A 25,768-nucleotide genomic window follows, 5' to 3' on the forward strand; every position below is an offset into this window, starting at 1 on the left:
ATATCCACATCTGCCAAGCTTATTTACCATTTCTCCTACACCATGGAGCTGGGAAGCCTTGCAGAGATAGAGACTCTCTAGGATTACAACAAGGTTTCCTAATCACTCTTGCAGGCCAGCAGGGGTGGATGGTAGGGGGAGGCGGAGGCGGGGGATGGGGGGGGATGGGGGGGGGGAGGAAGGAAAAAAACTGAAACCAGAACATTAGAAACAGCTGGAGAAAGAAATCACACCCATGTGCATTCAAATGCCTCACCAGAAGTAGTGAGCCACCTCGGTTTTAGAAAGACACAGAATTTTAAGCTAGCTACATTTAGCTCCAAATCTCAGTCCCAGTAATTATTACTAGATGAATAGTGTGACCTTGGGCAAATGCCTAAATACCTCTCAGACTCAGTCTATCCAAGATGCAAACCAGTAACATTAATTGCTTGTATTCCTTCTAGGCTCCGCCCACCAGTTACCAGGCAACAGCCAGTTAGGTCTGGCTTGCTATAAAAGGAATGTTTGGCCCACTCCTCACTCTTTTCCCCTTCTTTGCCTCTCTGAATTTTTTTCTCTCCCTTGCCTCCTTTTTCCTCTCTTCCCTTCCTCCTCCCTCCCTCTCTCCACACATTCCTGGCCTGCCTTTCCTATCCTCTTCTCCCCGCCTCCTCGCCCACCCTCTTCCCACCCATCTCTCCCCTTTTTCCTTTTCAACTCCCTTTCCCAAGGCCTAAGTAAACTCTGCTAAGCTTGGTACCTCAGAGGGCTGGGGGCTGGAGGAGGGGGTGGATGCCTCGGCCAAGGCAACCCTACCACCTCCCCATACCTGGCTCTACAGAACACATCCTGGTCTTTTTATGAAATGCAACACTAATGATTGCTTTTATTGTGAATATGGTGGGGGCAGATGGCACAAAGAAGGGACAGCTTCTAGCACAGACTTCACCTTGTTTCCTTGTCCAAGATCAAGTAAGTTGAAAACTGAATACCAATCCAAACTGTGACTGTTTCACCAGCCTATCTATACTGCCTGCTTGCTTGTTTGCCTTTTTATATTTTTATATTTTTATTCAATATATTCTTTATTTACATTTCAAATGATTTCTCCTTTCCTGGTTCCCCCTCCCTGAAAGTCCCATAAGCCGTCTTCCCTCCCCCTGTTCCCCAATCCACCCCTTCCTGCTTCCCTGTCCTGGTATTCCCCTACACTGTTGCACTGAGCCTTTCCAGCACCAGGGGCCTCTCCTCCCTTCTTCTTGGGCATCATTTGGTATGTGAATTGTTTCTTGGGTATTGCAAGCTTCTGGGCTAATGTCCGCTTATCAGTGAGTCCATACCAAGTGTGTTCTTTTGTGATGGGGTCACCTCACTCAGGATGACATTCCATGCACTTGCCTAAGAATTTCATGAATTCATTGTTTTTAATAGCTGAGAAGTATTCCATAGTGTAAATATACCACATTTTCTGTATTCATTCCTCCATTGAGGGACATCTGGGTTCTCTCCAGCTTCTGGCTATTATAAATAGGGCTGCTATGAACATAGTGGAGCATGTGTCCTTATTACATGCTGGGGAATCCTCTGGGTATATATGCCCAGGAGTGGTATAGCAGGGTCCTCCAGTAGTATTATGCTCAGTTTTCTGAGGAACCGCCAGACTGATTTCCAGAGTAGCTGTACCAGCTTGCAACCCCACCAGCAGTGGAGGAGCGTTCCTCTTTCTCCACATCCTCACCAGCACCTGTTTTCTCCTGAGTTTTTGGTATTAGCCATTCTGACTGGTATCAGGTGAAATCTCAGGGTTGTTTTGATTTGCATTTCCCTGATGACTACGGATGTTCAACATGTCTTTAGGTGTTTCTCAGCCATTCCATATTCCTCAGGTGAAAATTCTTTGTTTAGCTCTGTACTCCATTTTTTTAATAAGGTTATTTGGCTTTCTGGAGTCTATCTTCTTGAGTTCTTTAAGAGCAATTCTCAAATTCATCTGGAATAACAAAAATCCCAGGATAGCTAAAACTATTCTCAACAGTAATAAAACTTCTGGGGGAATCAGTATCCCTGACCTCAAGCAGTACTACAGAGCAATAGTGTTAAAAACTGCATAGTATTGGTACAGTGACAGGCAGGTAGATCAATAGAATAGATTTAATGACCCAGAAATGGACACACCCACCTATGGTCACTTGATCTTTGACAATGGAATCACTCAGTGGAAAAAAGACAGACTTTTCAACAAATGGTGCTGGTTCAACTGGACGTCAGCATGCAGAAGAATGCAAATCGATCCATTCTTATCCCCTTGTACTAAGCTCAAGTCCAAGTAGATCAAAGACCTCCACATAAAACCAGACACACTGAAACTAATAGAAAATAAACTGGGGAAGATCCTTGAGCACATGGGCACAGGGGAAAAGTTCCTGAACAGAACACCAATAGCTTATGCTCTAAGATCAAGAATCGACAAATGGGACCTCTTAAAATTACAAAGTTTCTGTAAGGCAAAGGACACTGTCAAAAGGACAAAATGGCTACCAACAAATTGGGAAAAGATCTTTACCAACCCTACATGCTCCTGCTTGTGTAAAAGAGACTGTATTACTTTGTTTCTACTTCTTGGTTCCTGGCCTCTATCCATTTAAAAGGCATATTCCTTGGAGAAATTGAATAGAAGGCTCCTTAGGGATAAGTAAGGCTGAACACTGGGTCATTCTGTCCTTAGAGTAACTCCCTCAACTTCTCTCCAGGGAGTCTTCTTGGACCTTGAGTTTTGAGATACCTTACAAGGCTTTGGAAACTTTCCTGACAGTGATTTTAATCTTTAAGTCACTGAGTGAGGTTGACATCACTCAATAGGCCAAGAGGTAGAGAATTTCCAGGTAACAGCTTCTCCTCCAGGGTCTATGGTATTCTCATGAGACAGTGATTTCTAGTTCACTTTCTTGCAAATTGTTTTAAATGAATTTTCAACCTAATGACAAATATACTGTTATTGTTCGATTTTGCAAAAGGGAAAAATTATTTGGGACAACAGGTCATAAGGTGTGCAGTTATAACAGATGACCGACCAAACATGAACATCCAGCAGTCCTGTTTTTAAGTTGCTAAAAAGGAACATTTTTCATAGATGCACCCTGCTGCTTCAAAGAAGGGTATATGAAGAAAAGTTTATCAGCACTTTCCTCCCCCCATTCTGAGAGAGTAAGATGGTTAACTTACATGGCAGAGCTTTCTATCTGAATAAGATGGAGTATCCCAAACATGTGAAGAAGGGCCCTGTAGAATAGGATTTGTGCAAATGCTAGAAATTTAGAATGTTTTCCAAGGATGATCAAATCCAGTCTTTCTTTTGAAAAAGTAGGCCCAGATGTGTGATCTTTGTTTGTTTGTTTGTTTTTAATCAGGTATATTCTTTATTTACACTTCAAATGCTGTCCCCTTTCCTGGATCCCTGCTCCTCTGAAAACTCACATAATCGATCTGATCTCTCCTTCCCCAATCAACCCACCCCCACTTCCCTATCCTGGTATTCCTCTACACCATGGCACCAAGTTTTTCCAGGACCAAGGAAATAATAATCCCATTTGGTGTCCAACAAAATCATCCTCTGATGCTGATGTGTCTGGGGCCATGGGTAACTCCAAGAGTACTCTTTGGTTGATGGTTTTCTCTCTGGGAGCTCTGGGAGTACTTGGTGACTCATATTGTTGTTCCTCCTATGGCGCTGCAAATCCCTTCAGCTCCTTTCTGTATCACATCCATTGGGGACCCTGTGCTCAGTTCAATGGCTGGCTGAGTCTTCAAAGGTTTTAAAGTTCTATGTGTGCAAAGCTACTTCTTCAAACATCCCTATGGTCAGGCATATGTATCTGCCTGAGCTTAAAGCACTGCCAAGTGTGGAATCCTCTAAAAGTTCATAAATGCCTCATGACATTTAAGGAATTAGACAAGGGAATAGGTTACAGAATGAAGGCAAGCTTAAGGTGGTCTGTAATCCAAAATTAGTTTGGTGTTTTTATCAGGGACATTTTTTCCTTGTTCTCTGGTGCCCTCTTGTGTTCAGTTCTCAAATAACACCTGACTTGGAAGTTTTAGCTTAAGTCACCACAAAGAGGTAATACAAAATAACTAAAGGCTTGAACTCCACCAGCTTCAGGACTTTTCAACACTTGTCAAATGCTGAAAGGTCTATTGGCAATAGAGCTAAATAATGAAATAGTTGTATCATTTGAGCATATTCTACTACAGCAAATTTATAGGGAATTTTCAGGTTGCTTTATCATGTTGGGTTATTATTTACATATTTCAGAAAATACAAAATACAAAAATAACTAGAAAGGATGAGTCTTCCATTTATTTTTTCCTACTTTCTTTCATTTAAGTATTTATTGACCTCATTATGCAAATCCCATTCTAGTTCAAGCATCAGGGGTGGAAAACTTGGCACAGCTAGCACAGTAAGAAAGCCAGCAGAACCACAACGGCGGCAGGACACTTCAGCACAAAGTGACACCTGCTGAAATAAAGCCATGCGCTGAGCATCATCACATCACGGGCTAGAGAGAGGTTGTTCAAACCTCTGTTTTATGTCATATCACAGTGCAATTGTGAGGCCTTATGGAGCACACTGGAATCCACCTATATAACCCTCAACCACCTTCAGGCATGCTGGCACACATGTAAGCTGACTTAGTTGAGTCACTGGACTTCCTCCTGAAATGGTCTCAAGATAACTCTCAAGAGCAAAAAAACAAAAACAAAAACAAAACAAAAAAACAAAAACAAATCTGGGATAAAATATAAAAGGCAAAAAGAAAACAGAATAACAAAAACAAACAACAACAGTAACAAAAAAAGCCCTCTCTTATGTCTCCAAATGATTGGTAAAAGACAGCCCTAAGTTAAACACGGATAGTCCACTCTGTGGGCTTGTCTATCTCTGACGTACAGCAGACTCAGTTAGCTATGCCCAAACCTCTTCGCCATGCCTCACAAGCAGGTTTACTTCTCTTTTCTGCATCAGCACCCCTTCCCTCTTCTCTCCTGTCTTACACATCAACATGCTTCCATTCTTCCTGCAAGGGTTATATCATCTGCAGAGATTAGAATATTTGATGCACTACCTTCAGACTTCTATTCGAGCTGCATACTTCAATTCTGACTATTGGCCTCAGAGTTCAGAATTTCTTGATCAAACATAGAAACTGGGTCACCAGACAACAGGTCCTGGGGCAAAACCTGTAAACTATGAAGCATCGTGTGCAGACATGCACACTTTTGACTTCTAGAACTTGACTTAGAAATTCTGAATTCACTCCAACCAGGTGCTAAATGCAAACCGTTTCCCAGGCCAGCCCCAGAGTCTAGCTTTCTCCCAAGTCTGCCTCATATCCAAATTCACATTTTATGGCTGAATATAGTTCCTCGACTTCTATGATCATGAGTCCTTTCTGGTCCCAACAAGTTGTTCTAGGACTTCAGTGTTCCTTGGTGCTCTCATGAGCTGCTAACAATGCTACACTCCTTCCCTCCTTGGAAGTGTAAGAGTACTATTTTCTTTGTGATATTTCCCCCAATGGAGTATATCCAGAATGGAAGTTTCCCAGGAATCAGCACTGAAAGTGGACTCCAGTTTCATTTCTGGCCCTTCAGGTAACTCTTGTACCATGAAATATATAGTTCTTGGGGTCTCTTTCCATTAGAGAAATGGGACTATTAGTCTTCAAACTATAGAAGACCTCAGCAAAACCCTAATATAGGCTGCTTTCTTGTCCTCATGGTCCCTCTGATCAGCCCTATGCATTTTCTTGTTAGAATGTCATTCTATGCCTATTACATAGCAGCTAAACTCACTTTTACGTTTAGCTATTTGTGATCATGTAAAGCAGAGGCCATTATTTATGAAATTAATATTCCAGATATCCAAGTGCTGCTGAGTCCTTACACCATGCCTCTAATTAACCACCTAACTTGGGAAACGAAATAACCCTAGGCCTTGACTTGTTAGAATGGAAACTCCATTCATTATCTACACCAAAATAGTCTGATAATACATGGACTGAATGTTTTGCCTTGTATTTAAAAAATAATGTAAAGTCAGTTTCAAATTAGGAATCAGCCAGAAAGTGAAAGCAGTAACTCTATGTTCCTGATGATAATTCATCTCATACCCAAGATCTTGCCTAGAAAAATACTTTCCTGTTGCTGTTTTATGGAGTAAGTCATCCAGGTGCCTCTTTTTTCCACCTCTTTATATTCAAACTATCCTTGTACAAATTATCCAGGCTTCACATGATCTTTGGGGTAACCAACTTAAGGAAAACACTGTCATATACCCTTGATCTCCATGGTTCTATAACAAAGAGAACCACTAAGGTTTCTTGCAACCAGCTGGTAGATTAATCTAGAGCAGTAGTTTGCAACCAATGAGTCACCACTGTTTTGGGGGTCAATGACCCTTACATTGGGGTCGCATATCAGATATCCTTCATATCGGATAGTTACAATATGATTTGTAAGAGCGTCAACAATATAGTTATGAAGTAGCAACAAAGATCATTTCAGGTTTTGGGTTTCACCAAAATAGGGAGAACTGTATTCAAAGGTCATAGCATTAGAAAGGATGAGAACTACTGCCCTAGAGAGTGGCCCACTGTTTCTTACTGCAGACAGTCATACAACATGATAAAACCAGTCTTAAAGAAAGAAAATAGAACTTCATTGCTGGCTCCTCCCCTTAGTGGCTGCATACCTTAATTAGCTTATATGGCTTCTTTGTCATCTAGAACCCTCATCTACCAAGCTACATCTATTGCAGATTAAAGTGTCTCAATTAATAATACTTTTCATCCTCTGAATGTCACTTAGAGGAGCTCTTTTCTCATCTTGATGTGTGAGTGGACTTTGTGCGATAATTCATCTGGTTACACTCCGGCCTCTTCAATCAGACTTGAGAGCAGATTTGGGTGTCAAACTCATCTTAATCCGGGGCATACAGAGTAGATGGATGGGTCAAAGTGGGCCCTCCATATGTTTTTATTAGATTCTGCTTTTCTAATACACCATTGTACATCTAGGCAGAAGCAATGTGACCTGATTTTTTTCAAAATGTTACTGAAACTCTAGAAGACCATTTATCTGTCACCTTAGTGTCCCGAGAACATGAACCCTCAACCAAACCCATCTCACTTAACCTTGATGCTCTCTCTCCCTGTCTGCATCACCCCAACATAAGCATAAGGACGACAGTAATTTCATCCTTTCTTCATGGCTACACATCCTCTCTCCAGATTCAGTTCTAAAACTTGTAGGTCAAGAGGAGGCTGAAGATGTTTAAGCTAAAAGAGTATGAACAGGTACAACAAAGCTGACATAATAAGCCCAGTTTTAATCTATGGCTATTCATATAGTCTGCTTGCTTTAAGGAGACTGACCTCTATAACAGTAAAGATGAATATTAACCTTTATTGAAAACTTGCAACAGCCAGAAGCAGTTGGCATATGTTGTTTCAGTTATTCACAAAAAACCATGATTCAGTTTCTATTCCCTTTCTTCCCTGTAGACGAGGAAGCTGAAAGAACACAATGTTCAACCATTTCCTGAAAAGTTAAAATCTCTAAATAATGGATTTACTATGGCTGATTATGTAGGCACCACCTGCCTTTAAAATTTCTAACTCCACTTGTTTGATCCTCCACAAGCCGACCTGACTCAGCAGGCAGTGTGTTTGAGAGATGATCCCGGAAAGTGGGGTAACCATGAAGCTTTGAGGTGGGAAGGGAGAAAACTCCATTCAAGACCAGGCTCTTGCTATGAACAGTGAGGATCTGGCCCTGCCTTAAAGCCTCTAGAAGAATGAATGAGACTTGTGTTAGATTAATTACTGAGAGACAGGGACACTGGGATTTTATGTATACATTCCAGCATGACCCACCACTCTGGAATGGCCTTAAGCATGGCCAGGCTAGCTTCCCCAAAGAATACCCTAAATAGTGGGATGCAGGCTGTTTAGCAGCCTGACTCCTGGAGACTTTGGAGCGGGGGAAGGAGATGCAGTATTCATGGAGACATTTAAGTTAATGTAGCCACCCAGAACAGAAGGAAAGAAACCATCACATCCAACAGTTAAACATACAGTGGTTATTCTCCCATTTTTTACATTTTACATTTTACATCTCTATTTGCATATATTCCCCTATTTTACATATCAACATTTACATGTATAATCATTTACATAAATAATTATTGGAATGTGGGATGAATTATTGTCTGGCAACCACATTTCTAAGGCTGATATATTAGTGTGCACACAAAAATCACATGATAAAACCCTCTGGGTCAATGCACCTTGGTCACATCTTTCCTTACTAGGAACCATCATAAAGGTTTGACTCACTGTATAGCATTTTTGCTTTTAAAGGCCTGTAGTTGAACAAATGATTTCTAGACTGACATTCACAGCTTCTTGGTACATTATCTCTGTTTGTTAGACTATTATTTATTAAAGAATACTTTTGAAACCAGGTGTGGTAGCATACACCTTTAATCTCAGCACTCAGCAGGAAGATCTTTTGTGAGTTATTGGCCAAACCTGATCTATAGAGTGAGTTCTAGGACAGCCAGGACTATACAAGGAAACTCTCTCTCTCTCTCTTACTCTCTCTCTCTCTCTCTCTCTCTCTCTCTCTCTCTCTCTCTCTTTCAAAAAACTCAACAATTTGAACTAGACTTTTTATGAGCTGATTGCAAACCTAGTTTTCTGTCCTTGTGTCTGAATTTAAAAGTTCAAAACTTTGTTATTATTTGAGGTAGAGCAGAGAAGCCTTGGTAAGAGCTCACTGGTGAGCACTGTGGTCAGCTTAAGAATTCACCACAGGATGGTGAGGAAGTATTCTGTTTCTCTGTGCAGACTAAAGAGAGAAATCAGAACCACATGTCTTGGTCTCCCCCTTTATGTCTATTCTTGGAACTAAACTCAGATCTCATATACACTAGGTCAGCCCTCAAGTGACTAGAATTTGAAAATCTCATGTTGGTTGCTTAGCATCAGCCTGATATTTGAATAAGGTTTTCTCCACTCCAAGGTATGAAACTTTGTACCCTAGGTATCAAAAAGGACTGTGCCCTAAAGTCCTTTTTCCTTGTTTGTTTAATCCATACTTTTACAGTCCTTAGAATTTTATATTTTATGACATTAGTTTTCTTGAAAATTTAAGAAAACCAGTAGCTCAAATTTTTGAGAACAGACTGTCAAAGGAATTCTCCCTGACATCCAGAGGAACTGAAAACTCTTGTACATAACTTGAATTCAGAGGTGCATTCTCTCAAATTGGTGAATAAGAAAGATGCAAGAGCCAAGGTCAATCACTGAGCTCTGAAGTCACAACAGCATAGTTTAACTTATGATGTCTGCATTTTTTGTGTCTGGGACCCTGGAGATATCCCTCCTTCTCATGTGTGTGTGAGTGTGTATGGGGGGTGTATGTGTGTGTGCAGTCATGAACATGTTCATGTGTATATGATTTCATGAGTAAAGTACAAGAATCCCATGCCCTGGTGTCTATGTAGAGGTCAGTACCTCCCATCTTGTTAGAGGTCAGATCTCTGTTTTTTTTTTAATTGGATATTTTATGTATTTACATATAGGAACCTCCCCCACCCCACACCCCTCCCCCTGCTTCTATGAGGGTGTTTTCCCTCCCACACACCCACTCCTACCTCATCACCCTAGCGTTTCCCATTGTGCCTTCACAGGACCAAGGGAATCCCCTCCCACTGATGCCACACAAAGCCATCCTCTGCTACATGTGCAGCAGGAGCCATGGGTCCCTCCATGTGAACTCATTGGTTGGTGGTGTACTCCCTGGGAGCTCTGGGATGGGGGAGGTCTAGTTGGTTGATATTGTTGTTCTTCCTATAGGGTTGCAAACCCCTTCAGCTCCTTCAGTCCTTTATATACTGCTGTGTAAACCAGGCAAGCTAGTCCATGAGTTCCTGGGGATTCTCTTGTCTCTACCACTCATCACATCATAAGAGCCCTAGAATTGCAATCATGTGCCACATTAATGGATTTAAGTGGATTCTGAGTTTTCAGTGATGTCATCAGGTTTATACAGTAAGTCTTTGACCAGCTAAGTCATCTCCACAGCCTCCACCTTTGATATAGTGTCTCTCTCACCGAACCTGGACATCACCTGTTCAGCTAGATGGCTAGCCAGCCACCTCTAAGCAACAGCTTGTTTTATCATAGCTTCCAGCACTAAAGTCATACATGTGCACCACTACACCCAGCTTTTATGTAGATGTTGGAGATCTATACTCATACTTGCATGGCAAGCACTTTCCTGACAGAGCCATCTCTCCAGTCACTCTTCTTCATGTTTCTAAATAGAGTTGATAACATTTGGTTACTATATAAGATGTGTATACAAATCGCCTATCAGTAACACAGACGTTAAATCAATAATAATCACTATTACACCCATATTCATGAAACATCACAACATGGGCATTCTCAAATGTCTTCTAATAATCTTATAGAAATATGGACCAATTCAATAATCAGTGAATAAAAAAGCCAAAACATTTATTAATATAATAATAACCTTGCTCAAAGGACTCAGTCATGTTTACTCAAATACCTCGCATTTGACTCTTAAGCATCACAGCACTCACAAGGACTCTCACACAGTGTCTGCTAAGGGATCCATCCATTGGGGGTAAATTAACCAAATAACTGGAAGTCAGGAAACGTAGCAATGTTAGAGTGTCTCCAAACATTGTTCATCCCTTCTAAGGCTTGACATTCCTCTAGTTCCCCCATTTCCCTTTCTCTTACAGAAGAGAGCAGGCATGCCAATTAAAGAATGCCTTCTTTATGAACCTGTTCACAATTGTTCAAAACTACGAAGTCCTTCTCCCTAAGTGACACCTCAGCCTCTGCAGGATGCCATGGAAAAGTGAGATACTCTAAATCCTCCACCGGCTTTGAAAGAAATTAGAAAGCCATCTGTCTATTTCCTTCTCATTTCTATGCTGATGCCTTTAGTTTAGCTAACATGCTCAAACCTCCAACCCAGCTGTTCAGGAAATAAACTGCCACTTAACACAGGAAATTTCAAGGTGTTTTACATCTCCTTTTTTGCCTCCCCGAGAGAAGGGAGGGGTGCCCAGGGGAAGGGGAGAATGTAGCAAGAAGTTAAACATCAGTTCCTGTGTGTGCCCAACCACAACCATGAGGAGAGCTGGTGATCCTGGGAGGGGATTTCAGAGGAAGAGAAATCAAGGCGAGCTTGCTGCCAGCTATCTAGAGAGGCATGCATTACTTAGGCAGAAGTCACTACATCAATAGCAATGTGGGAAGTGGAGTACATCTGCGAGACCTGGCCCAGAAGATGTGGACATCATTTTGTGAGTGGCCCATAGAAAGGAATGGTTCTCATGCTAGATACAAAATCCTCCTTGCATAAAAGATGCCATGGGATACCAGTATCTACTCATAAAGTCAGCTGAATGGTAACTCATCATATCCAAAGGCCCTCTACTACCTTTATCTCAACTAGATAAGAGCCCTAAACTGGGGCTCTGAGAAAAGACTCTTCTTGATCATACTCTAAAGAACATTTATTTTTCTCTCTTGTGACCTTAGTTTCAAAAATAAAGGGTTACTTCAGAAAAGATGACAGTACTTCAAAAGGTTCACAAGGTAACATTTTGAGATAAGTATATTCTGTATCTAATTATATTCTTAGAAATTCCAAAATGTGTGAGTCACAAGTCAGAGCAACTTGCATGCATAAGGGTGACACAGCTGTCCCCAGATTTTACCCAGTCAGTGTTTTTAGAAGAGGGTTTTTTTTTTATATGGGGCAATTGTGATACTCAGTTTCCTGTGTCTGTGACAATACATGAGATTAAATAGCTCAAAAGAAAAAAGATTCAGTTTGGTTCACGCTTGGACTTCAATCCACTTTTATTTGGCTCATTTGTGCCTAGAACAGGAAAGTATGTTGCAGGAGTAGGAACATAAAACAATAGGCTGTGCAGTGCTAGCGCATGCCTTTAATCTCAGCACTTGGGAAACATGGGCAGGCAGATTTTTGAGTTCAAGGTCAGCCTGGTCTACAGAGTGAGTTTCAGAACAGCCAGGGCTACATAGAGAAACTCTGTCTCAAATAAAACCCAATCAAACAAACAAACAAAAAACAAAAACAAAATAATAAAACAGACTATAGTCAGATGCAAAAGGAGAATAGTCAGGGAGCAAAAGAGCCTATGTCCTGCTATGCCTTTCAGGGACATGCCCTCAGAGACAAAACTACTTTCCAACTCATCCCATCTCCTCAAGGTTCAACCACCTCCCAGCAGCACCAGGGACACAGCTAGCAACCAAGACTTGAAACCTAAGCCCAGGGACACTTAAGATTCAAACCATAACAGTGACAAAACATTCCACATGAACTTCTCTCCATCTAGGGAAAGAAAACCTCTGTGTACAACATGCAGCAATCATATGTAAACACATTATTTGTATTTCATTCAATTGCAGTGGAAATATCAGGGCTATAATTTCAGCAGAAACAAATAATCCATTTAGAGATTTGAGAAGCTGCAGAGGATGGGAGAATTGCTCCCCTTCCCCCACCGCCCAAAGCAGGAACAGGATATGAACAGTGCTGATGACTCTGTTTGCTTAAGGATATGCTTTGGGTGCTCAAAGGAAGTTTTAATATTTATATAAGAAAATCATACTGCAAATTTCCTGAGTTCAAAGAAAGAAAAGCACCAAATTGCATTCCTCTATGTTGCTACAGTTTATACATAATTATTTATTATTTTGCAATTTGGAGATTTGCATATTCATGTATACATTTACATTCATATGTTATCACATCAATCAGTTCACATGCTCATTAACCCTCGGATGCTTGGTTGTGTGTGTATAGACTGTTCCTTATGAGCTACAGAACCAAATTACAGAACCCTGAAATGAGACTTTGAAGCACAGGTCCTATTTAGCTGAAGTCCCTTGTCCGTCTGCCCATCATGCTTCATGTGCTTTGACAAGTATATTAACCTCTGATGATGACCATGTCCGTGAAATAAAAGTGTTGTGGGTCATGAGAATTCTGAGCTTCTCTGGTTCTCCTTTTTATCCCACGTTAGTTCCTCTGACCTGTTCCCAATTCGTTTACTAATTAATGGGATGTTATTCACATTTGGTGGTAAATGCTTACGTGAGCAGAAGATATGTTTTATCTATACCCTGTATCAGGTTTTACTGACCTCCCTATACTGATCAGACCTCTGCATCAAAGGCAGAGACAATGCCAAGACAGTTCTTTTCTCTGTCTTCAATGCCTTGTTCAAGCCTGAGGACATATGGGGTGTTTGTGGTATAATATAAAATGGGACCTTTATCTGAGTTTGCCAGCAAAGAGGTTCTATTATCCTTGGGATATGCTTATTTTTGTTTGAAATCTGTAATGAAATAACTCATATAGGCTAGAGGGCAGCTTTTCATTTCAGGAGAGCAGAGGGAGTTGCCAAGAAAACTACTAGATTAAAAAGGCAGCTACATCCAGTCCAAAGACCTGATTTCCAAACTGGGGAGAAGCTTTGAAAATTGAGTTCAATCCTTAATGGGCAATGACATAATCAACTGTGCCCATGAGATGAATCCTGGGCTCAAACTCTGAGCAGGCTGTAATGAGTTTCTGAGACAACAAATAAACTGATGTGCTTAGATAGTGCTGTGCTCAGAGTGTGAAACAAAGCTTTGTGCCCTTAGCTCACACAACAGCCTGTGTTCCTTTGAATTCCTATTTGTTGAATATGTGATTTTTTGGGGGTGAATACATAACAGAACAGGTAAAATCAAATCCTTATAGAATCAAAAGTAGTCTCACATTTAAGATCTCACTCTTTTCTTTTTTTAAATATTTTTTATTCAATATTTTTTTATTTACATTTCAAATTTACATTTTTATTTACTTCTCTGCCCCACCCCACTCCCTGAAAGTCCCATAAGCCCTCTTCCTTCCCCCTGTTCTTCCATCCACCCATTCCCACTTCCCTGTTTTGGTTTTGCCCTATATTGCTACACTGAGTCTTCCCAGAACCAGGCCACTCCTTCGTTCTTCTTGTACATCATTTGATGTGTGGATTATGTTTTGGGTATTCCAATTTTCTAGGCTAATATCCACTTATTAGTGAGTGCATACCATGATTGATCTTTTGAGACTGGGTTACCTCACTTAGTATGATGTTCTCCAGCTCCATCCATTTGTCTAAGAATTTCATGAATTCACTGTTTCTAATGGCTGAATAGTACTCCATTATGTATATATACCACATTTTTTTATCCATTCCTCTGTTGAGGGATACCTGGGTTCTTTCCAGCTTCTGGCTATTATAAATAGAGCTGCTATGAACATAGTCCTTATTACATGCTGGGGAATCCTCTGGGTATATGCCCAGGAGTGATATAGCAGGATCTTCTGAAAGTGAGGTGCCCAGTTCTCTGAGGAACCACCAAACTGATTTCCAGAGTGGTTGTACCAATTTGCAACCCCACCAGCAGTGAAGGAGTGTTCCTCTTTCTCCACATCCTCGCCAACACCTGCTGTCTTCTGAGTTTTTAATCTTAGCCATTCTGACTGGTGTGAGGTGAAATCTCAGGGTTGTTTTGATTTGCATTTCCCTAATGACTAATGAAGTTGAGCATTTTTTAAGATTCTTCTCAGCCATCCGAAGTTGTTCAGATGAAAATTCTTTGTTTAGCTCTGTACGCCATTTTTAATAGGGTTATTTAGCTTTCTGGAGTCTAACTTCTTGAGTTCTTTGTATATATTGGATATTAGCCCTCTATCTGATGTAGGATTGGTGAAGATCTTTTCCCAATTTGTTGGTTGCTGATTTGTCCTTTTGATGATGTCCTTTGCCTTACAGAAACTTTGTAATTTTATGAGGTCCCATTTGTCAATTCTTGATCTTAGAGCATAAGCTATTGGTGTTCTGTTCAGGAACTTTCCCCCTGTACCGATGTCCTCAAGGGTCTTCCCCAGTTTCTTTTCTATTAGCTTCAGAGTTTCTGGCTTTATGTGGAGGTCCTTGATCCATTTGGAGTTGAGCTTAGTACAAGGAGATAAGGATGCATCAATTCGCATTCTTCTGCATGCTGACCTCCAGTTGAACCAGCACCATTTGTTGAAAAGGCTATCTTTTTTACAATGGATGTTTTCAGCTCCTTTGTCGAGGATCAAGTGGCTGTAGGTGTGTGGGTTCATTTCTGGATCTTCAATCCTATTCCATTGATCCGCCTGCCTGTCACTGTACCAATACCATGCAGTTTTTAACACTATTGCGTTGTAGTATTGCTTGAGTTCCGGGATACTGATTCCTCCAGAATTTCTTTCGTTGTTGAGAATAGTTTTAGCTATCCTAGTTTTTTTGTTATTCCAGATGAATTTGAGAATTTCTCTTTCTAACTCTATGAAGAACTGAGTTGGGATTTTGATGGGTATTACGTTGAATCTGTATATTGCTTTTGGCAAAATGGCCATTTTAGCTATATTAATCCTCCCAACCCATGAGCATGAGAGATTTTTCCATTTTCTGAGGTCTTCTTCCATTTCCTTCTTCAGAGTCTTGAAGTTCTTGTCATACAGATCTTTCACTTGTTTGGTCAGAGTCACCCCAAGGTACTTTATACTGTTTGTGGCTATTGTGAAGTGTGTCATTTCCCTAATTTCTTTCTCAGCCTACTTATCCTTTGAGTATAGGAAGGCTACTGATTTTCTTGAGTTGATTTTATAACCTGCCACTTTGCTGAAGTTGGTTCAAGTGGAGTTTTTTGGGTCACTTAAGTAGACTATCATATCATCTGCAAATAGTGATAGTTTGACTTCTTTCTTTTCAATTTGTATCCCTTTGACCTCCTTATGTTGTCTAATTGCCCAAGCTAGTACCTCAAGTACAATATTGAAAAAATAAGAAGGGGGCAGCCCTGTCTAGTCCCTGATTTAAGTGGGATTGCTTCAAGTTTTTCTCCATTTAGTTTGATGTTGGCTATCAGTTTGCTGTATATTGCTTTTACTATGTTTAGGTATGGGCCTTGAATTCCTGCTCTTTCCAAGACTTTAAGCATGAAAGGATGCCAAATTTTGTCAAATGCTTTTTCAGCATCCAATGAAATGACCACGTGGTTTTTTTTCTTTGAGTTTGTTTATGTAGTGGATTGCATTGATGGATTTCCATATATCGAACCATCCCTGCATCCTTGGAATAAGGCCTACTTGATCATGGTGGATGATTGTTTTATGTGTTCTTGGATTCAGTTGGCAAGAATTTTATTGAGTATTTTTGCATTGGTGTTCATAAGGGAAATTGATCTGAATTTCTCTTTCTTTGTTGGATCTTTGTGTGGTTTTGGTATCAGCGTAATTGTGGCTTCATAGAAATAGTTGGGTAGTGTTCCTTCCATTTCTATTTTGTGGAATAATTTGACTCCTAAAGAAATAGAAGGGATCATAGAAAGTACAAGACCAGATGGTTTCAGTACAGAATTCTATCAGACCTTCAAAGAAGATCTCACTCTTTTCTTGCGTACTTTCTCTTTCTGCTTTGCTTTCTGACTCCCTCTATAATGGCAACCAATGAAAGACGGTTCTACAGACAAGATCCAAAGAAACACTAATGCCTTTCTCTTGCAGAAGTTAGTCGTACAGGTGGTAGAGTACTGCCTGCCCTGTTACTTCACTGTCACTAACATGGCAGACATCGATGCCATCAGCCGATTTTTTCATGTATAGCCAACATTTCACTCCCACTTCCTTGATAGCAGGCATGGCATACACTGTGGTTTGGATGTGCTCCCTGTGAATCATAGACTGCAAACTTTACCCACAGTATTATAGCATTGAAAAGGGGAATCTTTACAATGATATTAAGATCCCATGGGCTGTCTTTGTGAATGGATTTATGGTGATATTGTGGGAATGATGCCTTATTAAAATCAATGTGTTTCTTCTCTTCCTCTGACTCCTTTTCCCCTCCTTTACCCTCCTCTCCCATCCCCTCCCCTCCTTTACCGTCCTCTCCTGTCTCCCACTATCCTCTCTCCTCTCCTCTACCTTTTCCTTTTCCAACTTCTCCTTCTTCCTCTCCCCCAAGCCCCTCCCTCTCCTTTATTTTCTCCTCTCTCCTTATTACTTAAGCTCTCTTGACCTTGCACTCTCTGCCAGTTAGTAATCTGGAAGGAACATCTTAACCAGATTCAATACAGTAATTCTGTATGTCCCAGTGTCCAGAAACATAAAAAACCAATTATTTGTTCCTCACAAGTTGCCTAGAGTCAGTATGCTAGTACAGCAGCACAGAACAATCTGAAGCTTCTTTCTGATGACTCCAAGTGATTGGCAATGCTTCCTCGCAGAAGTGCTAAAGCCTAATACATGATTCTTCACTCTCTTATTCATTTCCCATTGTGGTCAGCTATATTCTAGAAGTTATCTGGCCCATATATATATATGTTGCCCTCACTCAAAGACCAATATATATATATATATATATATTGGTCTTTGAGTGAGGGCAACATAGGAATAAGCTTCTAGTCTACCAGAGGTAGAGATGAAGCAAGGGAGAATAAATGTTTTAAGTCATAAGACTAGTTTATCATATAGGATATTAACTTATCGTAGTGGATATGGAAAATGTTAACTTCTTTAATCCAGCACTAAATCCTATATTGTCACAGACAGACACTGCCATTTTCGGAGAAAGGTCTATATGCAAAACGATACTTCTGACTTTCGATGCTGATAGCAGAATGTAGTCTGTGAATCAAGACTCATAGTCTGCGGTATGAATTTTCAGAAGAGGAAAGTCGGGGCTCACTAAGCTTGAGAGCATCTCTAAGGATTCAGAGTGCCTCTTGGGCTGAGCTTTTATTAGGGGGAGCTACATGCAAAGGAAACATACAGTCATTAAACTGTCTTTACAAGAGTTAGAAGGGTTTCTCAGTAGAACACCAGGGGTAACAAAGACAAGAATGCATGGATGGAAAATATGTGGAGAAATATAAGACCTTTACATATTAAGCAACAGCATATTCCCACATCCTTGAGGTAGAATTATCTGTTGTACTGTTTCCCTTTGCCATTAGTAACAAAGATCCAAGGGCACTTTGACACAGAATGTGTTTCTTTCTCTGACTAGGCTCTTGGTAACAAATGATACAGTACATAGAACCAAGACAAAATGTAAGAGCATCATAAAGTTAGTTGGTTTTGTCATTATAAATAAAGTTTTCTCTGAAATCTCCAAATATAAGTATGTAACATGTTAATTTATAATACAACTGCTTTTAAAGAACTTCTTGTGAGCAAGTTGGCAGTGAAATCAAGTCAAATACATTGAACATGTGTTCACATGTATGACCTTGAACAGTTCACTTAAACTCTTTAATGTTTGTCTATGAAATATGTATTAAAAACAACCTCAACATGAAAGCTGAATGAGATACATAGGTAAGAAAAGGGTTGTCGCTTACAGTATCCAACTATAAAATTCACAGGGGTTATTTTCTCATCCTTCAACTAAAAATGTTCTTTTGATATTCTAGAGAAAAATATTTACCTAAAACCCAATTATCCTTTACTTGTATAATTTGATAATATCAATTTGTCTCCTCCCAAAGGAGATAGACATGGAAAATAACTATCAATATGAAAGAAAATGGACACATTATCTATCTGAGATCCTAATAGTTAGCTGCAGTGGTTTATCAACCATATTCCAAAATGTCTATATTTCTATAAATTGATAAAATGACCCTGCTTCTGGGAAATTGGCCAATTACTAGTAACACACAAAATCTTGGGTATTAGAGCAGAGAGGCAATTTGGAGGCCTTATCTTTCAATTTGCTGTACGTTAAACATTTTTACATGGATGGCTTTTTTCAGCAATGGGAAGCTATGGGTTGATTATTGCTGGAAATGAAACATCTCTCACATAACTAATATTGAGTAAGATTACGTTTTTCATTTTAATAAATGACCACCACTGTCATTGTGATTACATGGTGTGCCTTGATAGAAAAATACATGCACTATATTCTCAATGTTTATGTGCTCCTTTTTTTTCTACAAAACTAGAGCTGTTCAAACCTTTGCTGATCAATCTCAGGGAGGTAGGCCTGTCACTCAAATAGTGGATACTAGTTAACTCTGATTTAGAGAAAGCCAGTGCAATAGTGGACCAGGATCACACAAGTTAATCTTGAGATCTTTGCAAAGCCAGAGTGTCCCACAGGAGGAAATGGGATAGTGCATGTGGTGAAGAATTAGTACCCTCTACCTCCTGGGGACACTCAGAAAAGCATCGGCAACAAGAAGACCAGCACATACCCATGCACCTCAAGACTGTGGTTCCTTCAGGTTGTTAAATGTTCCTGAGCAATAGCTCTTCCGTCCTGCCCCTGTGACATTTACTCACATCATGCCTGTTACCTGGGGGACTTTCTCTCTGTACTCACTCCAATAGGCTCCTGCTCCACCAAGTTTTATTTGCCACTTTTGGGTATTTATTGATAAGACTTGATTTTTCTTTATTGAAAAGTTCAAAATAAAATTCCAGATGAACAGATCCCCTTACGTGGTAGCATCTATTCATATCATGTCACCTTTTCAGAGGCAACCCTTTAGAAGTAGACAATTCATTCTTTAAACTGTGTTTGTAAATTGCTTTCTGAAATCCCTTTCCTTTTGGCAAAATTCAGTTTTTTTGGAGCTTCAGCCAAACATTCTCCTGCTTCCGTTTATCCTGCTATATTTCCTTCCTGCCTTGCCTCATCTCAGAGTTTTATTTTTGCCGTTTTTTTCCACCATGAATTTTCCTGTAGAATCATCTTTTGCAGTGAGACTATCCACCACTTTATCTTTCGAGGCCAGTTTCATAACCATCTATTTTCCTTCGTCTAGATTTGATTTCTGAACAAATAGGAAGTCTGAACTCTATGTGAGCTAGAATTGGAGAACACAAATGTTGAACATGGTACAGCTTAGGGATGTCAGAGAAGATGGGGGTCCTAGAGAAAGGGGAACACTGAAGATCTGTTCTTGGTGAAGGAGTTGGGGTACTACCAAGACATCTCAAAATCAGCCCTACAAGGTAAATATAAATGGAGAACAAATGCGTACTTTTAATAGAAAGAAGAGTTAAGAGGCAATATAAACTTTGGTCAATTGTGAAGGAATTTCACACACATTATACATACATATTTCACCAGGGTGGTGGCTTGAATAGGTATGGCTACCTTAGATTCATGAATTTGAATGCTGGATCCATAGGGAGTGTCACTATTTGGAGGTCTGACCTTGATGGAAGAACTTTGTAACTGTGGAGGAAGGCTTCGAGGTCTGCAATGTACAAACTATACCCAGGTGACACAAAGTCTTACCTTGGTGCCTTTGGATCAATATGTAGTAGAACTCTCCACTCCTCCAGCACCATATCTGCTTACATGATGCCATGCTCTTCACCATGATGATAAGGGACTAAATCTCTGAAACTCTAAGCCATATCCAATTAAATGTTTTCCTTTATAAGAGTTGCCTTGGTCACAGTATCTCTTCACAGCAGTAAAACACAAACTAAGACAACTATAGTCATAATATGCTATTCCTTCTCTAAAGTGACATCAGAAACTTTCAGGGTTGAGCTGGATATTGCAGAACTTGAGTTATTATTTATACCAAGTCCCACATGCCATGGTTACTGTCACTCTTGCCTGGTTTTCTACATCCCTCTGCTCCACTTTTGTTCTCAAGATTATCTGCCGGAAGAGTTGCTTGCCTCATCACTCCCTGGTTAGGAAATGTCAAGATCTCATTTTTAAGAGTCTTTTGAGAAATCAAAGGTAGAAAAAAGTCTCCTTAGCTCTTTCAAATACATTCTAAAAACTTTTTGCAGAATCGCATACACCGAAAAATTTCAGGTATATGACAGCCATCACTTTCCCCTTTGTTCCTAGACTTACTGTGTAATATTATGTATAAGGGTATTAGAAAACTATGTCATAACAAAATTCATGGAGGTGTTGATGATTATGTGTGTATATGTGTGCATATGTATGTATACACTGCTCTACATAAACATTATTTCTATTTACACCATAACCTTTATGCTATAAGCATAAATATATAACCGTTTTTAACCACTTCTGCCAAAGTTAACTTCAATGCCTCTTATCTAGTAAACTGAAGATTCCATAGCACTTCTCCATTTTACTGAGGTGTCAGAGGCTGAACCAAACTCTTCCAAAAGCTCATACACTGAAGATTTATTTTCTAATTTTGCCCATATTTTGAGATGGGGGTCATTAAAAAAGTAATCAGTTCACTAGATAGTCTGTGATTCAATATTATGGGCAGTCCTTATAAAAAGAGGAACTGCGAACACAGGCATGTCAGAGGGAAAATGATGTGAAGAAGGAGAGTAAAGACAGGCACGACAAGGAAGGGAGGATGATGGCAGATTCTCCTCTCACAGTTCCAATGCTCAAAAAAAGCCACCACCTTGACCTTGGGCTTTCACTGTAGAACTGGGCAGAAATGCATTTCTATTGCATAAGTCACTCTATCCGCAGATCTTCTGCCACAGACTAATATATGAAGAGGTATCTGTCACCTTAATGTTGCTCACTAGTTATAGTAATCCAAATTCCTAGCTTCCCCTTATGCTGGGACAGCAGCCCTCCCAGCCTCTGTTGGCTCTCATCCTCCATTAGAGAGACTTTCCCCAAGGAGCCAGGCTGACTCCATGGCACAGTCCGGGGCCCTTCCCTCTCCCGCTACCATGACCACCATGGGGCTTCCCATACCTGGCTCTCATCATTCAGGTCTCTGCTCAAAAGCTTCCTCCTCCAAGAGAAGCTTTTGTATTGTACCTGAAAAAAACAAAACAAAACAAAACAAACAAACAAAAAACCGACCCTTTCTACCAAAACTCAGTGTGGGCTACCTTGTTCTGTCTTCTGTCTGATCTTTTTTAAGGCAGTGATGCCAACTTGTGACACACACTAGCATAATTATGATAAATTCAGGGGAACAGATAATATTGTTAAACATATGCCTGGATTATCTAGGACAGCACTTGATAAATACCAGTTCCAGTATAATTATTAATAGCATAATTTTCTACCATCAAAATCGTTTGCCTTGATCAATAAAGCACATCCCATATATGGTAAACAACAAAACCTGCCCATTCTAAATCTATTTTCATATCAAGTAACAGCATACATATTCAGGGGATGGGTATTGTGTGTACTGTGTGGAACAAGCAAGCAACCTGTTAATAAGAAAATAATAATTTCTGATATGTGCCTAGCCCAGCAGAGACTTGATGTGCCAGGTGGGGGGATACACAGGAGGGCCTCTACGCTCTCCAAGGGAAAAAGGAAGGAGTGAGAGGTGGGATTGTGGGAGAGGGTGACTGGGAGGGGGCAGGAATTGGATGTAAAGTAAATTAAAATAAAGTAAAAGTGTTAGTAGAAAAAAAATGAAAAAAAGAAGAACATAGAAAAAGAAAATAGAAGAGAAAAGAAAAGAAAAGAAAAGAAAAGAAAAGAAAAGAAAAAGAAAAAGAACTTCTGATACTCCAGAAGTTTTCAAGATAAACCAGAGTTTTCAAGCCACAGGGATTGTAAAAGCATGTGGCTGGTCCGACAGAGCCCTAGAAACCAGAGCACCTCCCTCCTTACTCTGTACTCCATCCCTAACAAGAAGAATATAGATACTTTTCTATTTGAAGAAACCAACTTGGTTTCAACCTTTCAAATTCTCATTGCTAAAAATGAAAATAACTAAACCTTTTAGAAGCATCAGGGTGCATCATACCACTGAAGACTCGAGAGAAGGTCTGTGATGTGCCTGGCTTTTGTGTGTGCTTGGCCTGCTGCCACACAGTCGTAATCTCAGAACTGAAGAGGCAGAAGCAGGCAGATCTCTTTGAATTTGAGGCCAGCCTGATCTTTATAATTAAGTCCCAGGCCAACCAGAGCTACACAGCGAGACACTCTCTTTAAAAAAACAATGCAAGGGGTTAGAAGACTATTATTATCTTATTTATTATGTATCCATGTATAAAGAACCTGAACTAAAATGATAAAGAATGAAAATGTGACTGGGGCCTAGAGATGCAACTCAGCTCATGGGGTGCTCCCCTCATATGCAGGAAACCTTGGGTTCGTTCTGCATATGTAGAATGTTGTGGCAGACATGTATAATTCTAGCATGTGGGTGGTAGAGGTAGGAGGATCAGAGTCTAAGATCATCCTCAGTTTCACTGTGATTTCAGGCTAGGATAAGAAATGCTAGACATGGCTCAAAAATTCGCAGTGGAGGCTTAGCATTCATTTGCCTACTTCTTATTCTACACGGGTCTTCAAGAGATGTCAAAATTGCAGCTGTGTAATCAGTACCAATTTCATCTTTGCCTTCCCTACCAGAATTTACAGTTTAGTGGAAGACTGAATGGAAGAACAGGGCTGGATATTTAAACAGAAGTAATATTGGCTGAAAACCAATCTCTTATATATGTAAAGATGGAAGGAATTCTTGAATTGGGAAATGAAACCTGGGGCTGGAGACAGGGCTCAATGGATAAATCACTTGCCCAAAAAGCAGGAGAAATTGAGTTTAAGTCCCCAGGAACCCATGAAGCCTGACAAGTCAGCTCACACCTGTAATCCTAATGCTGCTACGGTGAGATGGGGGTGGAAGCCAGGAGAATGCTGGAGTCCAGCTCGCTTGCTTTCCTAATATACACTACACAGAATAAAAGACACCACCTCAACAAGGGGGACAGTAAGGACTAATACCTGGGGTCATCCTGTGACCGCCACACATGCACCATCACATGTATATACCCAAACACATGAACACTTACACATACATACACACACACACACACACACACACACACTTGAACATTCATACACATATCCGTACTACACATACACTTGAATATTTATGCACACACATAGTTCAACACACACGTGACTATTCATACATATATAAATACTACACATACACTTGAACATGTATGTACACATAAACTTATAATACACACAAAACTTGATTTGGTCCTGGATTTCCAAAAGAAGTTACCAGAACCTACCTTTCCTTATCTATTTTAGAAAGTACATAGGTCTCCAAGGAAAATCATTGAACACACTCCAGAAAGTACTTTTATGTGTCATGTGCTGCTTCTGGAATTCAAAGTTGTAGCTAAGCTAAATATTTATGAGGAACGAAGAGGATGAGCTCGCCCTCTGTGTTCCGTCTGTCCTTTGTATCTTGTCTGTGGTTTCTGTCTCTTACAGATTTTCCAGCCTTGGATGTAGTGCCATAGTCTCAACAGTAAAGAATAGAACAATTACCTCAAGTGAGGCCATGCACTGCAGGTGTGCTGGGGAAGACATCCATCACATTTCCAAACACACCTTACGTAGAAATATATCATCAAGCAATGTAATAGGAAAATTGAATTTTCCTTGAGTAACTGCTATAGATTTTCTTTGCAGATGATAAAAATTGATGCCTTTATTTTTTATTAGCCACCAAGAAGCTTTAAAAGCCGAAATTTAAGGTTTACTGAAGGCAACAAAGATCTAAATATTTATATTGCTCCCAGACTATCGTCTACCACAGGCTGTTGTGTTTTGCCATTATTTATTTATGTCTAGATCAGAATTTTATTCATACATATATCACATTATTATTTCAGTAAGTTACTACACTAAGTTGCCCCCAATCCTCTGGGAAGTGAGGTGAATTATGAATATACATAAAAAGAAAACTTTCAAATTATGGTAAAACTGTTTCTTTTTTAAATCCAGATTGCTGTTAGAATATTCCGTAGTACTTGATAGAAATACCATCAAAATGTACTGTTTTTATGAAGTATTAACAGGTTCTTCACTACAGCCTTATCATGTGTATAAACTTATCATGTATACAACCTTAACATGTGTACAGCCTTATTGTGTATACAGCCTTATAATGTATACAGCCTTATAATGCACACAGCTTTTAGGTTCCAAGCCTCTCAACATCATGGCCAAAATTAATTTATAGCTAATCAGTATTAACAAAAGGAAGGGTAGTTGTTCGTTGCTATCTTGATATAAACCTAGACACAGCTGGGAAGAGGGAATCTGAGTTAAGAAATTGTCTCTATAAAATTGACTTATAGAAAAATTTTTGGGATATTTTACTGATTAATGGTGGATACAGGAGGGGACAGCCCATTGTGGGCAGTGCCACCTGGGTGGTCTTAGATCCTGGATGCTATTAGAACACAGTTGGAGCAATCTATGAGAAGGGAGCTGGGAAGCAGAGTACTCTTCCATTGCCTGTGCTTCAGTTTCTCTCTGGATTCCTGCCCAGGCATCCATAATGATGGACCATTACCTAAAAGGGTAAGTACAATCAGCCATTTTCTTCCCAGTTGATATTTTGGCCACGATGTTTTACCACAGCAATGCAAACCTTAACTAAACAGGACTAGAGCAACAAGGGATCATTAGTAAAATGTTTGCTATGCAAACATGGAGACCTAAATTCGAATTGCCAGCTGGTATGTAAAAACCCAGGCATGGCAACATATGTTATGTAAAAACCCAGGCATGACAGTGTATGCTTGTAATCTGTAATCCTAGCACTAGAAAGGCTGGGAAGGTGGAGACAGGAGGATTCGGGGGATTATGAGGGAAGGC

At 40.0% G+C, this 25,768-nt stretch overlaps 1 protein-coding gene across 6 annotated transcripts in view; it reads right to left on the bottom strand.

The window, feature by feature from the left end:
* Positions 1-25,768, bottom strand: part of Nrxn3 (neurexin 3) — a 1,578,315-nt gene that overhangs the window by 849,840 nt on the left and 702,707 nt on the right. The window lies entirely within an intron of this gene.

Source organism: Apodemus sylvaticus, chromosome 6 (genome assembly GCF_947179515.1).
Source record: "Apodemus sylvaticus chromosome 6, mApoSyl1.1, whole genome shotgun sequence".
In the NCBI taxonomy this organism is placed as follows: Eukaryota; Metazoa; Chordata; class Mammalia; order Rodentia; family Muridae; genus Apodemus; species Apodemus sylvaticus.